Source organism: Podarcis liolepis (genome assembly GCF_965112155.1).
Source record: "Podarcis liolepis genome assembly, chromosome: 2".
NCBI classification, from domain to species: Eukaryota; Metazoa; Chordata; class Lepidosauria; order Squamata; family Lacertidae; genus Podarcis; species Podarcis liolepis.
In genome coordinates this window covers 4214871-4231450 of record NC_139555.1, presented here as the reverse complement: position 1 = coordinate 4231450, position 16580 = coordinate 4214871, and the positions used below count along the sequence as shown (strand labels likewise).

General features: G+C 44.6%; 1 protein-coding gene across 8 annotated transcripts in view; it reads left to right on the top strand.

Moving 5' to 3' along the window:
- The first annotated feature begins 404 nt into the window (after positions 1 to 404).
- R3HDM2 (R3H domain containing 2) overlaps positions 405 to 16580 on the top strand; it is a 130644-nt gene continuing 114468 nt past the window's right edge. For all 8 annotated transcript variants that reach the window (XM_083486309.1, XM_083486308.1, XM_083486313.1 and 5 more), the window contains exon 1: positions 405 to 547. The gene's annotated coding sequence lies outside the window, so the exon portion shown is untranslated. The remainder of the gene's footprint in view (positions 548 to 16580) is intronic.

Below are 16580 nucleotides of genomic sequence, written 5' to 3'. Positions count from 1 at the left end.
CCCTCTTTTCTCCCCTCTCCTCACCGGCGGCGGCCTCACCTGTCCTCGCGAGCCCCCTCGGCCAGGTACCACCACAGCCGCCGCCGCCGCCGCGCCAGGCCCAGCCCCCCCCGCCTGCCTTGCTCGCTCGCTCGCTGGGCCTGCCAACCCTCCCGCGAGCCGGGCCTTGACCCCCGCCTCTGGGCCAAGCTTTGGACGGGCCCGCCGGGGCGGCTGAGGCCATTTCCCTCTTCCCTCCGACCCCCAGCGCCCCCCTCCAGCTTCATCCCACCTGGAGCCCCAGCCCCCCCCCTGCACTTGTTGCTCCGAAGGGGCTCCTCCCTCTCCCCCCCCCCGCCACTTTCTCTTTGCCTCCTCTACCTCCGCTCCGTCTCTCACGTCAGAGGAAGCGGGGAGCACAGCGGGTCCTTGGGCTCCCTCCCGCCCCGAGGAGGAGGAGGAGGAGGAGGAAGGCAGGCGGCGGCGACGACAGCAGCACCGCCCGGACACGGCAGCGAGGGGAGGGGGGCACAGGTTCCCCTCCTCTCTCCCCCCTTCTCCCCCCAAGGTAAGCGCGATCTCGTCCAAAGTGGGGCTGGGATTGGAACCCCCCATTTGTCTTTCCGCTTTTGGTATTGCGAGTTGTAGTTTCGGGGTTCGGGCGATTTTGGGGGTGGCAAAGGCGGGTGAAGATGCTGCTGCTTTAGCTGTTCCTTGTTTGTTTTGTTTAAAGCCCCTTCCACGGTTAGTGCTCTGCGTAGGGGAAGACTTCGTTGTCCCGGATGTAGGAGATACTGGAGGTTATATTTCCTGCTCCACCTGTGCAACAGGTCCGAATCCGAACAATGAATGGGGTTAAGAGAGTATTTGGCGTCTGTGTTGAAGCAGAGAATGATGGACAGTGGTGTATGCCGTCGGAAACTATTTTCTCCGGTTGGTCTCCCTCTTCGCTCTCGCCTTGTGTTCAGAGAACGCAGCTGTCGAGAGAATCTTAGCAGAGACTCTTGTGCCCTCCTTCAGTGTGGCGCTTCAGATCTTCATTTCTCGGTCAAGTGGGGCAGATCAAGCTGTGGCCATGGCAGTTGCAAGAGCTGAAGCATATTCCTTTATCCCACCCATGATCTGAGATTCTCACACTGGTAGATTTGGTAGGCTCTGCTTTTTGCTTATTTGTAGGCTGGATCACCTTATCTCCTGGTTGCCTGTGGCTCCTAAATATCCAGCAGGGGAGGTGTAAAAAGCATTTTCATCTGCTGCTAATGTCAGGAGATTTGGTAGCAGCATGATGTTGTAAAGTTCTGAGAAATATGGAGAATGCTAATGATACCAGCTGTGTGTTGGGTTCAATAAGCAAGGACAGGGAGATGATCTCAGTGACAGCCTCTCAATTCTGGAACTCCTCCCACTGTGATTTTGCCAAAATCCAAGTCTGAGCAGCTTTTGGAAACAAGTCTACCTGTAAATGAGTTAAAGCATTGGTTTTCAACCGGTGTTCTGTGGCACCCTAGGGTGACGAGGAACATTCAGGGTAGCCAGCAGCTTTAACTTGCAGCTCATATCTTCCTGAAATAAAACAGCAACAAAAACATGGTGAAACACTTTTGCAAGACTGTTTATCTTCTTAAAATCTACCCCCCCCAAACAAAAATCCTTCCTAGCTTCAGTAACAGTTTTACACAGAGGGCTTGAGAAATGCAAGAAAAGTTCCCGGTGTGTGTTTGTGATGATATCTGGAAATGGGTTCATATCACTATCACTCCTTCGAGGGAATAACAGATAGTCCTTTACTTGGTCTTGCCAAGCTGTTGAGTACTCTCATGCAGTAGGTTCTCCCAGTTGCATGATGTGCCCCTTTATTTATTTATTTTGCTTTGCAAGTTTAAGTAGTAGCCCCTGTGGTTTGGGTGTGATGTTCTACAACATGTCTCTTCTGCTACAACTTATTCAGCATCTTCTTAATTTTTTTGTTCTTGTGAAGTCACTCCAAGGACCATCTTCGTTCTTTAAGGAAGAGAGACTTTTGATCCACAGCAACAGAGGGGACCTGTTGTTGTTAGTGCTGAGGGGCTCATTGTATCAGATATATGGTCAATTCAAGATACAGTGGTGCCCCGCAAGATGAATGCCTCGCAAGACGGAAAACCCGCTAGACGAAAGGGTTTTCCGTTTTGGAGGTGCTTCGCAAAACGAATTTCCTATGGGCTTGCTTCGCAAGACGACAATGCCTTGCGAGTTCCTGCTGGTTTTTTTTCCTTTCCCCCCCTTTTTCTAAGCCGCTAAGCCGCTTATCAGCTGATCCGATCAGCAAAAAACCGCTAGACGAAGAGAATCACAGAACGGATTCTTTTCGTCTTGCGAGGCACCACTGTATATTGCTCTTCCTCTCTTTCTCCTGACTACTTTTCTGTCATCAGCTTTTGTATATCCTACCCTAGTAAAGGCCATGCCAAGTTACTGAACTGCGGTTCCAGCAAATCCAACTTAAACTAATAACTGCTAAGAATGCCCAGCAGCCTTTGCAAATTTGAGCTCATTGTAGGAACCTGACTCTTAGTTGATCCTTTGCCACAGGTCTTTGAACTCAAATGGAGCCAGTGAGTGCCACTTTGCAAATTCCATGCCACAGAGATTGCTTCCTTGCACCCGACTACAAAACTAGAAAGCTGAAGCTCCATGTATGAACTTGGAGGCTTGACCTTGAAGTACAGAGGTTAGAATGACTTTCTGGAGGAAGCTAGGCTACCCTAGTCTCCACACTCCATGTTTGAGCCTTCAAGCTTGCTTGCCTCCCTCATCACTCCCCTGGTTTCTCTCTCTCTTTGGTTGCCACTGCTTTTGTTCAGAGAGGGGCTGGAAGGTAGAGCTCTCAAGGAGGCAGAAGGGTGAGGCCTATTATTATTCATTTCATTTCTATACCACTTTATATTTTTAAGGTGGGGGAATCCAAAGCAGTTTACAACCTAAACATGAAATAAAACAGTCAAAATAAAGCATTACTAAAGAAAGGCAAATATAAAGTATACATTTAAAGGAAGATACGGTAATTTACAGGAAACCAAAATATTATCTTAAAGATTTCAAAATAAACTATTACGAAGGAGGTTAGCTACAGATCTCACAGTTAATGCAGCAAACTTAACAAAAAAACGAAAAGAATCTCAAACATAAAAAAAAAAAAACCATTACTAAACGAAGTATTCTGATGGACCAATATCAGTGACCCCTCTGATGCTCCAGATAAGTAATATTGTGGTTCAGTGGGGCTGTGGTAGCCTTATGTCTTAAAACCAAGGTCCGTGAAGGCAATAGTTTGGCACACTGAAGATGTGCAAAGTAGTCAGCATTTGTGGACTGTTGATTAATGTTGACATCAGACCTCTGGGTATAGGGCGGTATATAAATTAAATTAATAACAACAACAACAACAATAATATTGGAAAATATTCTAACATTTTATTCCCTTGTAAATAAATGACCTTTCATGCCTTGACCTGAGTGTGACGTGCCTCCTGATACTTTCTTCAGAGGGTGTTGGGGGCAAAATAATGGGTGTTTCAAGAGTGGTAGTTGCTGAATGGAGGCAAGATGCCCTCTGTCAGTTTCCTTTAAAGATAGATAGCAGCCATTCACCGGTCCTAGGTAGTCCCAAGTAAGCAACTTTTGCTGCAGTGGGTGGATTATGCAGCAACATTACTTTTTGGCAGGAACACTTGTGGTATACAGTATTTGAAATAAAGTGTTTATTTTCTCTGTGAAAAGGGAAACCTGTTCAGTTGCTCAACTTTTGTACGTAGAAGGTCTAATTTGTTACCTGGCTTTGATGTATACTTCTTGGGGAAGACCACTCCTGCTGTGAACCCAAAAGTACCTCCTTGGAAGTAAATTCTCTTAAAGGCAACAGTGCTTCTAAGTAAATGTGCTTAAGGCTACAATTCTAGACACACTTAGTAGAGAATAAGTACAATTGAATTCAGTGGGATATGTTGAATAAATGTGCCCGAGTTTGTGTTGCATGTCAGAATCTGGGCTGCTAGCCTTGGAAAACCTTAAGCTTCCATCCATATTGTTTCCTTGCCTGGGCAGGATATTTCTGGGGACGGATACGTTTAAGACTATGTGCTAGGATACAGATGTATTGGGGCCATGTAAGCATCTAAAGATAGAAACTGTGAGCTCTTCAGGGGAGGGAACTGAGCAAAATCTGTAGGAGTGAAAATACAGTGACCTCTCTAAGAATTTCTGATGACACTGGGTTCTATTTCTGACCTTGCCATCTTACCAAGGGAGAGGGCAGTTAGTCATGAAGGCTTGTTTCCATGTTTTACAGTGGCATGGGATTGATTCTCATTGCCTAGACTTTTATCCCAGAAAGAGATAAATTCAAAGCAGACTGGCCATTTATGTTTCATTCCAAGCCACTTGCCTGAGAGTGGACCTCATGAAAATGGGACTTATTTCTGAGTAGATGGATATAGGATTGCACTTCAAGAGAGGTTCCCAATATTGTGTTCTCATTGTGCTGAAAGCTGCTTTTACTGTGACATACCATTGGTCCTTCTAGCTTAATATTGTTTCCCCTGACTAACAGTAGCCCTCAGACAGGGGGCATTCCCAACCCTGCCTGGAGGTGCTAGGGATCAAAGCTGGGACCTTTGGCATGTAAAGCTGATTTTTCCCTGCTGAGCTGTGGCCCTTCCCCTTGGGTTGGTACAATGTGATGGCAGTCCTTTGTCTCTGCTAGGGTGGTTGAATTCAGTCAGTACCCTGGAAAGGCATCTCTCTCTCTCTCACACACACACAAAATCTTCACCTGTTGACAGAAGGTAGGTGCATGTGTGTCCCAGACTAGAACTCTGGAGAGCAGGAGCCTATACTTGTCCATGTCTTCAAATTTAGTTGTCTCTCCTCTCCCTTAAACTTGAGATCATTTTACTTATCCTTTTCTGTACATTAAGCTCCTTGCCCATTCATACTCCAGATAGGGGGCATTTGTGGGAACAGCCTGGGTTGTGGAGCAACTTTGAAAAAAGTCCAAGCATCTAGAAACAAGTAGCTATCATCTAAGAAGTTGATAAAAAAATTCAGTAAGGTTTAGGGCTTGCATGTAGGTTTTTGTTTTGTTTTTTCATTTGCAGATACAGTATAACAAAGAAGGAACTCAATTCGCTGACATTAATAGTTAAAATACTCCATCCATCTTGACTTAGACTCATAAATTAATGTAGGCAACCTATATGCCCAAATAGGTATCAAAATGAGATTGATGGTTATAAACTGTACACTCAAATGTAGAAAAGGTGGTGAAATTTTCAGAGCACTTAGATGATTCGTGTTTATTCTTCCAGCCTTAAGGTGTAAGTCTCTTTGCAACCATAAGACAGTGTTAGAAATTAGCCAGGCGCATTTCGCACAGGTCCAATTGTGACCACATGGAGATCTCTGGATGCCAGGTTGGTGAATGACATCTCCATCTGGCTGGCCCCTCCAGCAGGTAAGCAGAAGAGCTTATTTATTGCATTTATAGCCCACCTTTTTCTCCAAGGAGTACATGGTTCACCTCCCTCCTCAGTTAATCCCTACAACGACCCTGTGAGGTAGGTTCAGAGACTGTGACTGGCCCAAGGTCACCCAGTGAGCTTCATGACTGAGGGGGGATTTGAACCCTTCCAGGTCATAGTCCAACACTCTTAACCACGACACCACCCTGGCTTCCTAGAGTACTTCTGCTATGGAACAGCTATATAAATTTAGTAGGCAAATAAATAAGGGGAAAGCAAAATGTCACTTAGAGAAGCATCTGAAATACTTCCCTTGAAGCTTGATTGTGTTTTATTATTATTTTTTTACCAATAATTTTATATTGATTTTCATTAAACATACATTCATTATACAAATAAATCCCACATATATCTTTGATTCTGCCGAGCTTCATACTTCCCTCCACCCTTTCGGTAAGTATCATATATTTTCTTACATCGCGTATTCTGTTTGTTTATCTGCTTACCCTATGCTGTTAGAGTTAATCTAACCCTGCCAATGTCTTTAAGGTTTTACAATTGTCTCTTATATACACCAAATATTTACTCCAACTTTCATAAAACTTCTGTTCATCCTGGTCTTGTATTTTTACTGATAATCTGGCCAGTTCTGCATAATTCATCATTTTAACCTGCCATTCCATGTAGTAGGTATTACATCTGTTTTCCTATTCTGGGCCAGCATAGTTCTTGCTGCCGTCGTGGCATACAGAAACAGATTTTTATCTTTCTTTTTAATTTCCTTCCCTGTCAGTCCCAATATAAAGGCTTTGGAGTTTTTTTTGGAAAAGTGTACTTAAAAACTTTTTTAAGTTCATTATAAATTTATTCCCAGAAGCCCTTCACTTTATCATAGGTCCACCACATGTGGTAGAGATCTCCCTCCGGCTCTCCATATTTCCAACATTTCTTGTTTTTCATTTTGTACATCTTTGCCAGTTTTACCGGCGTAAGAGGCCACCTATATATCATTTTCCATATATTCTCCTTCAATGTTTCACAGGCCATAAATTTCATGCCACGCGAAGCTTGATTGTGTTTTAATCTGGATTGCTTTATTTGATGTTTTAATGTGTTGTAAACGGCTTTGAGATTTTTTTCTTTAAAATATAAAGTGGTATAGAAATGAAATTAATAATAATATAGAATCGTAGAGCTGGAAGGGACCCAAGGGTCATCTAGTCCAACCCCCTGCAATGCAGGAATCTCAGCTAAAGCATCCATGACAGATGGCCATCCAAGCTCTGCTTAAAAACCTCCAAGGAAGGAGAGTCCACCACCTCCCAAGGGAGACTGTTCCACTGTTGAACAGCTCTTAACGTCAGAAAGTTTTTCTTGATATTTAGTCGGAATCTCCTTTCTTGTAACTTGAAGCCATTGGTTCAAGTCCTACCCTCCAGAGCAGGAGAAAACAAACCTGCTCCATATTCCATGTGATAGCCCTTTAGATATTTGAAGATGGCTATTATCTCTTCTCTCAGTCTCCTCTTTTTTCAGGCTAAACATCATTGGCTCCTTCAAGCGCTCCTTGTAAGGCTTAGTTTCCAGACCCTTGATCATCTTTGTTGCCCTCCTCTGCACACATTCCAGCTTGTCAACATCCTTCTTAAATTGTGGCACCCAGAATTGGACAGAGTATTCCAGGTGTGGTCTGACTAAGGCAGAATAGAGTGGTACTATTACTTCCCTTGATCTGGACACTATACTTCTGTTGATGCAACCTAGAATAGCTTTAGTTGCTGGATCACATTAAGCTTGTGGTCTGCCAATAAACAATGAAAAATAAATAGGAACAATAAACTCTAGGGGGGGGGATGGCCCCTAGACAGCCTGTTGTGGCAACTGTGACCTAGGTTTATGTTGCCATTTGATGATCAGCTTGTATGTCTGAGTTTCTAACACTTCAAGGGCTTGTAGGGTCCACTTTCCTCGTCCATCTGTTGGGTCCTACATTCCACGAATAAGATTTAAGAGTGTATGAACATCTGCAAATATCAATGATTTTTCCAAAGCAAAGTTAATACAAGCAATCATTTCTCACCAGAAAAAATCCTTGACAGGACATGCCCACATCTTTTCCTTCCAGTATGTGTTATCAGTTGCAGTATTTCAGATTTCGGCAGGGCTGGCTCCTAAAAACACTAGTCATACTCTGAGTATGGGTCTACTTAGAGTATAACTTAGTTGGATATCTTCCCATGGTGTTGGTGACGAGAATTCCAACATTTTCTCCCATGCCTGTTTTGAAAGTCAGTAAAAGTCAGAATTCCAGTTTGTGAGAAGATGTATATCCTCCTTTTTTAAAAAAGGTGCCTAGTTTTGTTCCATTTCTTGGCCTTTGCACTGAGCACAAATTTTCATTGAGTTCTGGAAGCTGCCTTACGTACTAGATCAGATGAACTGAAAATATTCAGACAGTTTTTAAAATTGCTCACTACTATCATAATGGACAGCAGAGACAATAACTGAATAGAATTGTTTCCCCTTAGATAAAAACAACAACACCTTGATTTACTGCAGCGTTGATCATGATTCTGTGGTGTTGTTTGCCTTCTCTAATCTTGGATGTACAATATATGCACAAGAATTTCCCACCTCCGTCGGTTTACAGTTTAGTGGTTATCCTGCTTGCTAAAATGGAACAGATGAACACATGTGCATGCCTACAAAAGAAAACACAGCTGGCAGCAGAGTTAATTTTAGACTTCGTCTATATCCACTGCTTTGTGGAAAGGAATTCCACCAGTGACAAATATCAATGGAGTCTTTTGACCTTTGACAGTTGATCAGTTCTTGTAGGGTAGAAACCATTGTGGAATTCAGCATTGAAAAGTCAGTCATCATTTAGAATAATGAAGATATCTCCTTTTACCTTTGTGCTCTGCATAACATTGGCAGCTGCTTACCTTCACCCTACTTTTAAAGCTCAAACTGGTAGTTCTTCAGTTAGCGAAGTTTTCCCATGAAGTCTCTTATTACAGAATCAGTAGCTTATCAGCTGCTGGACTTGCATCTTTATTTTGTTAAAGCCATTTATCCCCCAGTTAGCTTGGCATATTTCTATGGAAATAGAAATTCCTCCCCTTATTAGGCCAAAGGCTCTGTAGAAGCAAGGATGAGACTGTCTCAGGCTTATTCAATTGCTCATTTGTTGGATACTACTAGTTGTGACAAGGCAGCTTCTGTGCTGGACATCTGCCCCTTCAGAAGATGTTGTTTTGTTGGAGGTCTTAAGAGGGATTGGCTTGTACTCTCTTGCTTTTAGCAATTCAAATGGGGTGAAAACCAGGGATAACTTGATTTAGTGTAGGGGCATTTGGGGATTTCTGTTTACAGTATTTGTAAAGTAAAATGTCTACATGCGGTCATCCAAACTGCTTAAACTGAGAGAGTGGGAGTTCTGGGTAGGTAAGAGTCTCTATTGGGAAAGATGCCTTTTTAGGGTACATGTGGTCAAAAACTCCTAGATGTCTCATAGAATCAGAGTTGGAAGGGGCCCTGAGGACCATCTAGCCCAACCGCCTGCAGTGCAGGAACATGCAGGTGTCCCTTATGGGGATCACACCTGCAACCTTGGCATTGTCAAGGTGCCCTGGAAGCCGGGAGGTCGGAACTTAGTTAAATTATTGAGTTTTCCTCTGTATTTCCTCTTTGCTTACCATGCTGAGGACCAACTCTGATTGCCTTCTTAGCTCAAAGGTCAGAGGAGCTGAACATTGTTGGTGGCGAGGGCTGCAGAGAAGTAAGGAAGACTTGATGTCTAATGTGCTTCCTGTTTCCATTTTGGATGTGCCACAATATGAATGCGTATGCTGTTGGCAGGATGGAATGGCTATAACTTAATTTGAAATAAAAAAATTCTTGAATTTCCAGAGACTTATAGCTTTGATAACAACAACAACAATAGTAATATTAATAATTTTTTATTTATACCCCACCCTCCCCAGCCAAGACCAGGCTCAGGGCGGCTAACAACCAATAATAAAAACAAGTTGATTAAAATACAATTTAAAAGATTAAGATACAACATTAAAACAATTAGGGAGCAATCTCATAGGAGGAGAAAGGAAAAAGAAAAAGGGGGAGGGAATCAAACTGATTCTGAGCATAGCTGTCAAGTGTCCCTTATATGAAGGGACAGTCCCTTATTCCAGCGCCATGTCCCACTCCTGTCCCTTATTGATGGATGTCCCTTAAATGATGTCCCTTAAATTTCAAAGGAAGCAGCTCCTCTCCCTCCCTCCCTGCCGGCCAGGGAGGAGGGAGGCTCCAACTGTGTTGCTTGGCTGTGTTGCTCACCCAATAAGAAGTCTAAGAACGACTTGGGGGGGTGGAGCTTGCATGCCTTGTGTGTGGCTAGTTAATGCAAGCTGAGGGGGTTTTTGAATGCTGGATGCCATTTTGTTGCATGTGCTGCTGCAAACTTTGCAGTGCAAAGCCAGGCCGGGGAGCCATCTTAAGTTGAGGCTGCATAGGCCTTGTGGTGCATGTGATTCAGATTCTATTCAGTTGAACTTCTGGTTACAAAGTTGGTTGGACAGTGTTCTCGAAGCTACCAGCATGAGTTTGACCAGACTGCAGGAGGACAGGAAGACTGGAGTGCCTGGAACAGGTGAGGCTGCAGGTCCCTTATTTTGGCTGCTGGTCCCTTATTTTCAAGGCTGCTGGTCCCCTATTTTCAAATCTGTAAGTTGACAGCTATGAATCTGAGCCAAAGGCCAGGTGGAACAACTCTGTCTTACAGGCCCTGCGGAAAGAGATCAGATCCCTCAGGGCCCTGGTCTCAAGAGACAGAGCATCCCACCAGGCCGGAGCCAGTGTTGAGAAGGCCGTGGCTCTGGTTGAGGCTAATCTAACTTCCTTAGGGCCCGGGACCTCTAGGGTGTTGCTATATATGGACCTTAAGGTCCTCTGTGGGGCATACCAGGAGAGGCGATCCTGTAGGTACAAGGGTCCTAGGCCGTGAAGGGCTTTAAAAGTCAAAAACAGCACCTTAAATCTGACCCTGTACTCCACCAGGTACTATTAATTAATATTCTCTTCTTTGCTTTTTTTTGGGGGGGGGGTAATTTTAGCAGCAATATGACTTGTTTAACTTGAATTATTAAAATATGAAAACTGTGAAGCGTCAGCAGACTTAAAATGGGAAACACACTGAATCTGAGAAATCCTTTAAATAAAACTTGCCTAAATATTAGACAAGGGAATATCCAGAGTTAAGATGATTCAATGTCTGCTCAACAATTAAAGTGAAAGTATTTCTACTTGGGCATATATGAAAGGCAACCATGATGAGGTAGCTGTTTTGAAAAATTTATGAAGATGGAGAACCACCTTTGCAGCTACTTTATTTTGAACCAAGGTATGGTTACCATTAAAATCAACCTGATCTATAAGGGAAGGTGTGTGCATAGATGCAGGCTTCTGTACTACATATGCAGTGTGAATGCTTAATCCCATTATAATGATCACCTGGGCCTTACTGGATTTGCTGGAGTTGCCTCTATGCTAATAGAGATGCAAAGCTGGGTTGGAGCCTTTAAGTTCTTTAACCTGGGTATGGGCTAGTACATATTGAAGCTTGCATTTATTGTTAAAATGGTAATGGAATTCAAGCTTCAGCAGATCATGATGAAAATGAATGGCTTATACTGATACTAGTTTTATTGGTTTTTACGAACACAGCATTTTCTCATTCAAACAGCAAAGGAAATTTTAAGAATTGAGAAGCTAATGAAATTTGAAGAGCTTTTGGATCAGAAAATCAGATGTGAAAGAAAACTGTCAATTATGTGCATATCATAATTCATATAGCTGCTTTTAATGTAGAGAAATGCCAGGAGAGCTTGGAGAGCATGGAATTAAAATAATAAAATCATAACGTTGGAAGAGATTCCAAAGGTCATCTAGTCCAACCTGTTGCAATTCAGGAATCTCAGCTAAAGTATCCCTGACAGATGGCCATCCAACCTCTGCTTAAAAACTTCCAATGGGGAGCCCCAGTGTTTGAAATTAGCCAGGTGCATTTGCATTTGGCTTTTGACCACTTCTGACCAACTGAAGATGCCTGGGCACCAGGATGGCACCTGACATCTCCACTATCTGGGGATCACTAATACCCCATCCTGTAGAATTCTATCAATTACATGTTATTTGCACAGTTGGAATGAATTTCTGGAACCAAGTTGCTTTTTCTGTGCAGCATAGGCAGGAGCAGTCACCATTAAGAAAAAGCAGTAGGAATAGGCCAGTATATGTGTGAACTGTCCTTGGGTCAAGTGACTTTTCTTTTAACTTCTCAAAGCTCTTAACCATCTCAAGGGTGTCATCTGAACTAGCCAGATGTTTAGCTGAGAGTCAATCACAGTCAGTCCTTCATTTGAAAAATAAGACTTTACAGCCGCGTTGCCCAAAATGGCAACTAGACAGTCTATTTTGGCGACTTCAACCTTGGTTCACGGAGCCATTTGGTGAGTTTCTAACACTGGAGAGCCTCCTCAGGGTGTCCGTTCCACTGTCGAACAGCTCTTATCGTCAGAAAGTTCTTTCTTATGTTTAGTCGGAATCTCCTTTCTTGTAACTTGAATCCATTGGTTTGGGCCCTACCCTCTGGAGCAGCAGAAAAGAAGCTTGCTTCATTTGACGGAGGCACAGTACAAGCTGATGTATCCTTGGTAAAAGATTAAAATAGGGCCAATGGGATACCAGCATTGGCTTCTTAGAAATCGAATTTCAGAACTAGAATTGGTTTCTCTAAGAGACTGCGATCTACTCAGAGTTAAAGACTGGCAGTGATCTACCCCCCTTTTGTGGGGTTCAGATCAAAGTTGTTGAGCTTTTTTTGAGGAGGAGAAAGGCCCGTTTCCTTGGGGTTCATGTCAAAGTTGCTGAGCTTTTTTAAGGGAGGATGAAAGCCCCATTGTGGGAGGTGCAGGGCAAAAGTTTTGAGCTTTTTTTAGGGGAGCCAAAGTTGTTGGCTTCTTTGGGGGGGGGGGAGCCAGTGATCTACCACAGACGTCCAGTGATCTACCTGTTGGACATGCCTGCTCTAAACTAAAGATCATGATGTAACAACATAAATATTTGAATTCACTCTCCCCCTTAAAACATAAGTAATGCCAATTTAAACAACAACCCCAAATCCTTAAAATGACAGGTATGTGAGATCAATAGAGCAGAAGTGTAATTTAAGAAATGCTTAATTTATGTTACCTTTTGTGGAAATGTGGAACTGTGTTTCTTTCTTTTCATTTTTTTTTAAATATGGTTTAAAGTAAAAGAAGTTATGTGGCAGGACATTATTATTGCATGAAGTGCTTTTGCGTGTGTCTGTCCTGAATTTACTGCCTGTCATTAGCTGACCCAGAGTTTGAATATTATGGGGGGAGGAAATGTCTCCATCCACTTTCTCCAATCAATGCATAATTCTGTAAACCTCTGTCTTATCTTCACCCCATACTTGACTCCTTCCACCCCCCCCATTCAGCCTTTCCTTCAGCCTTTCCTTGTTGGGAAGGTGCTCCAAAGCTGTGATCACACTGTTCTCTACCTTTTACAGCTTCATAATACCTTTTTGAGTGACTGGGATTGTACATAACATTCCAGATATGGCCAGACTGCAAATTTGTATAAAGGAATTATGATACTGGTTATTTTACTGGTGATGGAGAAGACTAGGATGAGGAATTTCTCCCTGGCTGTGCCTGCTTTTTATCCAGCTTGAAGAAGGATGTGAAGCGAGACTTTGGATAAGTTGTCCAAATCGTAACTCCTCACTTTGCTAGTAGTTGACATGCTGAAACTTCGTAAGGGAAGGCTATTTTTAATTTGAGGCTAGGCTATAGCCTTGAGGCAAATCATTATGTGTAGGTTTAGCGATTTTTGTTGGTACTTGCAGCTGTGAAAGAGTAGTTTGGGCTGTCCATTTGTAAATGGAAAGGCCTATTGCTGCCTATTAAAAGTGATGGGAATAGATTGAAAATTGCAAGGTGCCCCTAATTGGTTTAGGAATTAAAGGGATGCAAATTGAAATTTGAACTATAGACATAAGCTGCTAGACATGATTGGAGCTGTGGTTCACCTAGCTTAGTCAAGTTCATCTCCTGTTGTGCCACCGCCGCCAGGCTTCACAGGGTGTCACCACTACTGCCACCACCTACCGCTGCCATCACAAGGCCTCACAGGCTGCTGCTGCTTGTGCCACTGCAAGGCCTTGCAGGTGACCACCACTGACAGCTTCTGCTGCTGCTGCGAGGCCTCACAGGCTGCTGTTGCCACCTTGAGGCCTTGAAGGCTGCTGCCGCTACTGCCACCACCTCCCATCGCCGCCACAAGGCCCCACAGGCGGCTGCTGCTACTCCACCAGCTCCCGTCACCACCGCAAGGTCTCATAGGCCGCCACTGCTTGTGTTGTGGGTTGGGGGGCAGGGAGTTTCCTCCCACTTGCAGCAGCATAGTGCCACAGACAGCTAACAAGGGACTCCAAGGATCACACACACATGAGAGCTTGATCACGGGAGCAAGGAAGCAAGTAACTTGGACGGGAAAGAGTTAAACACACAGAGAGGCACGCACAGAGAGAGCAGCAGCATCACACAGAAAACTAGTTCTCAAAGAGTTGCAGCTATTTGTAGCAATGGCAGGACACATCTAACTGGTTCTTTTCATCAGCACCTGTGGAGAGGTGAATGAATTGGTTCAGTACCAAGGGCTTCAGTGGAAATCTGTCTTAAAAAAGAGAACCGTTTAATTGAACAACCTTAAAGAGAAGTTTTACTATATCATTATAAAAGTTAACAATTTCTTTCCATATATACTTATCTAACATATATTATTTTCCAAATACATATACCGTATTTTTCGTCCTATAGGGCGCACCGGCCCATAGGACGCACCTCGGGTTTTTTTGGGGGGGGGAATGAATAAAAAAAATTATCCCCCCCCCTCGCGGCTGCCGCCCCAAGCCTTGCGCACACCTGCCCAAAGCACGGGGCACCCTCCGGAGGGCTCCCCGTGCTTCGGGCGACAGGCTGCCGCCCCAAGCCTCGCGCACTTGGCGGGACCTCCTGCTGGGTGTGCAAGGCTTGCGGACACTCGCCGGGGCTGCAGGCTGCTGCCTGCAAGCCTTGTGAGCCTGCGGGAACTCCCGCCAGGCTTGCAAGGCTTGCTAGCTTCCTGAAGCCTGGAGAGCGAGAGGGGTCGGTGCGCACGGACCCCTCTCGCTCTCCAGGCTTCAGCAAAAGCCTGCATTCGCCCCATAGGACGCACCCAGATTTCCCCTTCATTTTTGGAGGGGAAAAAGTGCGTCCTATGGGGCGAAAATACGGTATGTTTATTTTTAACCCACTATATTTTGTATAAATGCATTCCAAATGTCAAGGTCAATTTAGCATGGGAAAAGGAGTCAAATCTATTTTTATTAAACATTATATTGCATATCTTTCTAACTGAAAGATTCTAATTGCTTCCAGAGTCCATCAAACCAAATATGCTATGTATGTATATTCTAAAGTCCCCCTGAACAGTAAATTAACACCAATTGTGGGCTTCCAGTATTTTATACTTGACAGTAAGAAAGCATGGTGATATAACTCCAGATTTGGAATACCAAATCCTCCTTCATTCATTTTTAGTTGCATTTGTTGTAAAGATACCATGATCACATTGAAAATCTGACTTGAGCTCTGAAGGTCTGCAACTAATTTGAAATATATTTTTCATTGATAGTTTAACATATTATTCATGTTGTTTTCATGAACACAGCCAATTACATGCTGCAACTGATAATGCAAGTTGAGTGCAATAAGCTTATCTTTTTTTCTAGAATGGTTAACACTCAAATGAGAAGAATTTAGCCATGGGGGAAAAATTAATTAGTTCTTATTTAAAAACATACCGTATATACCGTGTATACTCAATTATAGGCCGACTTTTTCAGCACGCTTTTTATGCTGAAAAAGCTCCCCTCGGCTTATACTCGTGTGAGGGTCCCACTTACCCAGGGGTCAGCAAATTTTCCCAACCTTTCCGAGGGGGCTTGGCTGGTGCAAGGGGAGGTGCAGCGCCTTTTTGGGAGACCCCAGGATCGGCTGCTGCACATTCTGGAGCTGGAGTGGGGGGGGGCTGCAGTAGGTAGGAGGCAGGGACATGGCGCAGCCGCCAGCGGGAGCCCCTTCTCTCCTCTGTGTTTTAGTTCAGCTCGACGTCTTCAAACAGCTTCTACAAACGAGCAGCGTGCCGAGCATCGCTCTCTGGCACTGCGGATGAATGAGACACGCAGTGGTCATGGCTGGTTGGAGGCGAGAGGAGGAGCCGAGAGGCCTGGGCAGGGGGAGAAGAGGCGAGGGCTTTGGCGGAGGCCGGTCAGCGAACCGGGCCCCCTATCAGGCAGAAAGAGAAAGTCCCGCGACCGGGAGAAAGTCCCGCGACCGGGTGGCGGCATCATGCAGCCGAGGCCCGTCTTGCACCTCCAATAACACGACTGCTTGCCTGTAGTTTGGCTCTCCTTAAACCCCCCCCCCCACACTCCCGGTTATGCCCCGTCTGGTCTGTTGCGCGCAGAGTAAATGTTGCCAGGCTATATAGTCGTGTTGGAGAAGAGGTTGAGTTGACACAAGAGCAGCTACTTGTTCACGGATGTACTGCACGGAGCCTATCACCAATGTAAAGGTAAAGATACCCTTGCCCGTATGGGCCAGTCGTGTCCGACTCTAGGGTTGTGCGCCCATCTCACTTAAGAGGCTGGGGGCCAGCGCTGTCCGCAGACACTTCCGGGTCACGTGGCCAGCGTGACAAAGCTGCTCTGGTGAGCCAGCACCAGCGCAGCACACGGAAACACCGTTTACCTTCCCGCTATAAAGCGGTACCTATTTATCTACTTGCACTTAAGTGTGCTTTCAAACTGCTAGGTGGGCAGGAGCTGGGACCGAAAGATGGGAGCTCACCCCGCCGCGGGGATTCGAACCGCCAACCATACGTCCTAGGCACTGAGGTTTTACCCACAGCGTCACCTGCATCCCTTTATCACCAATGTACTTGCTCCCAAAAGTTCAGGTGGGGAAGAAA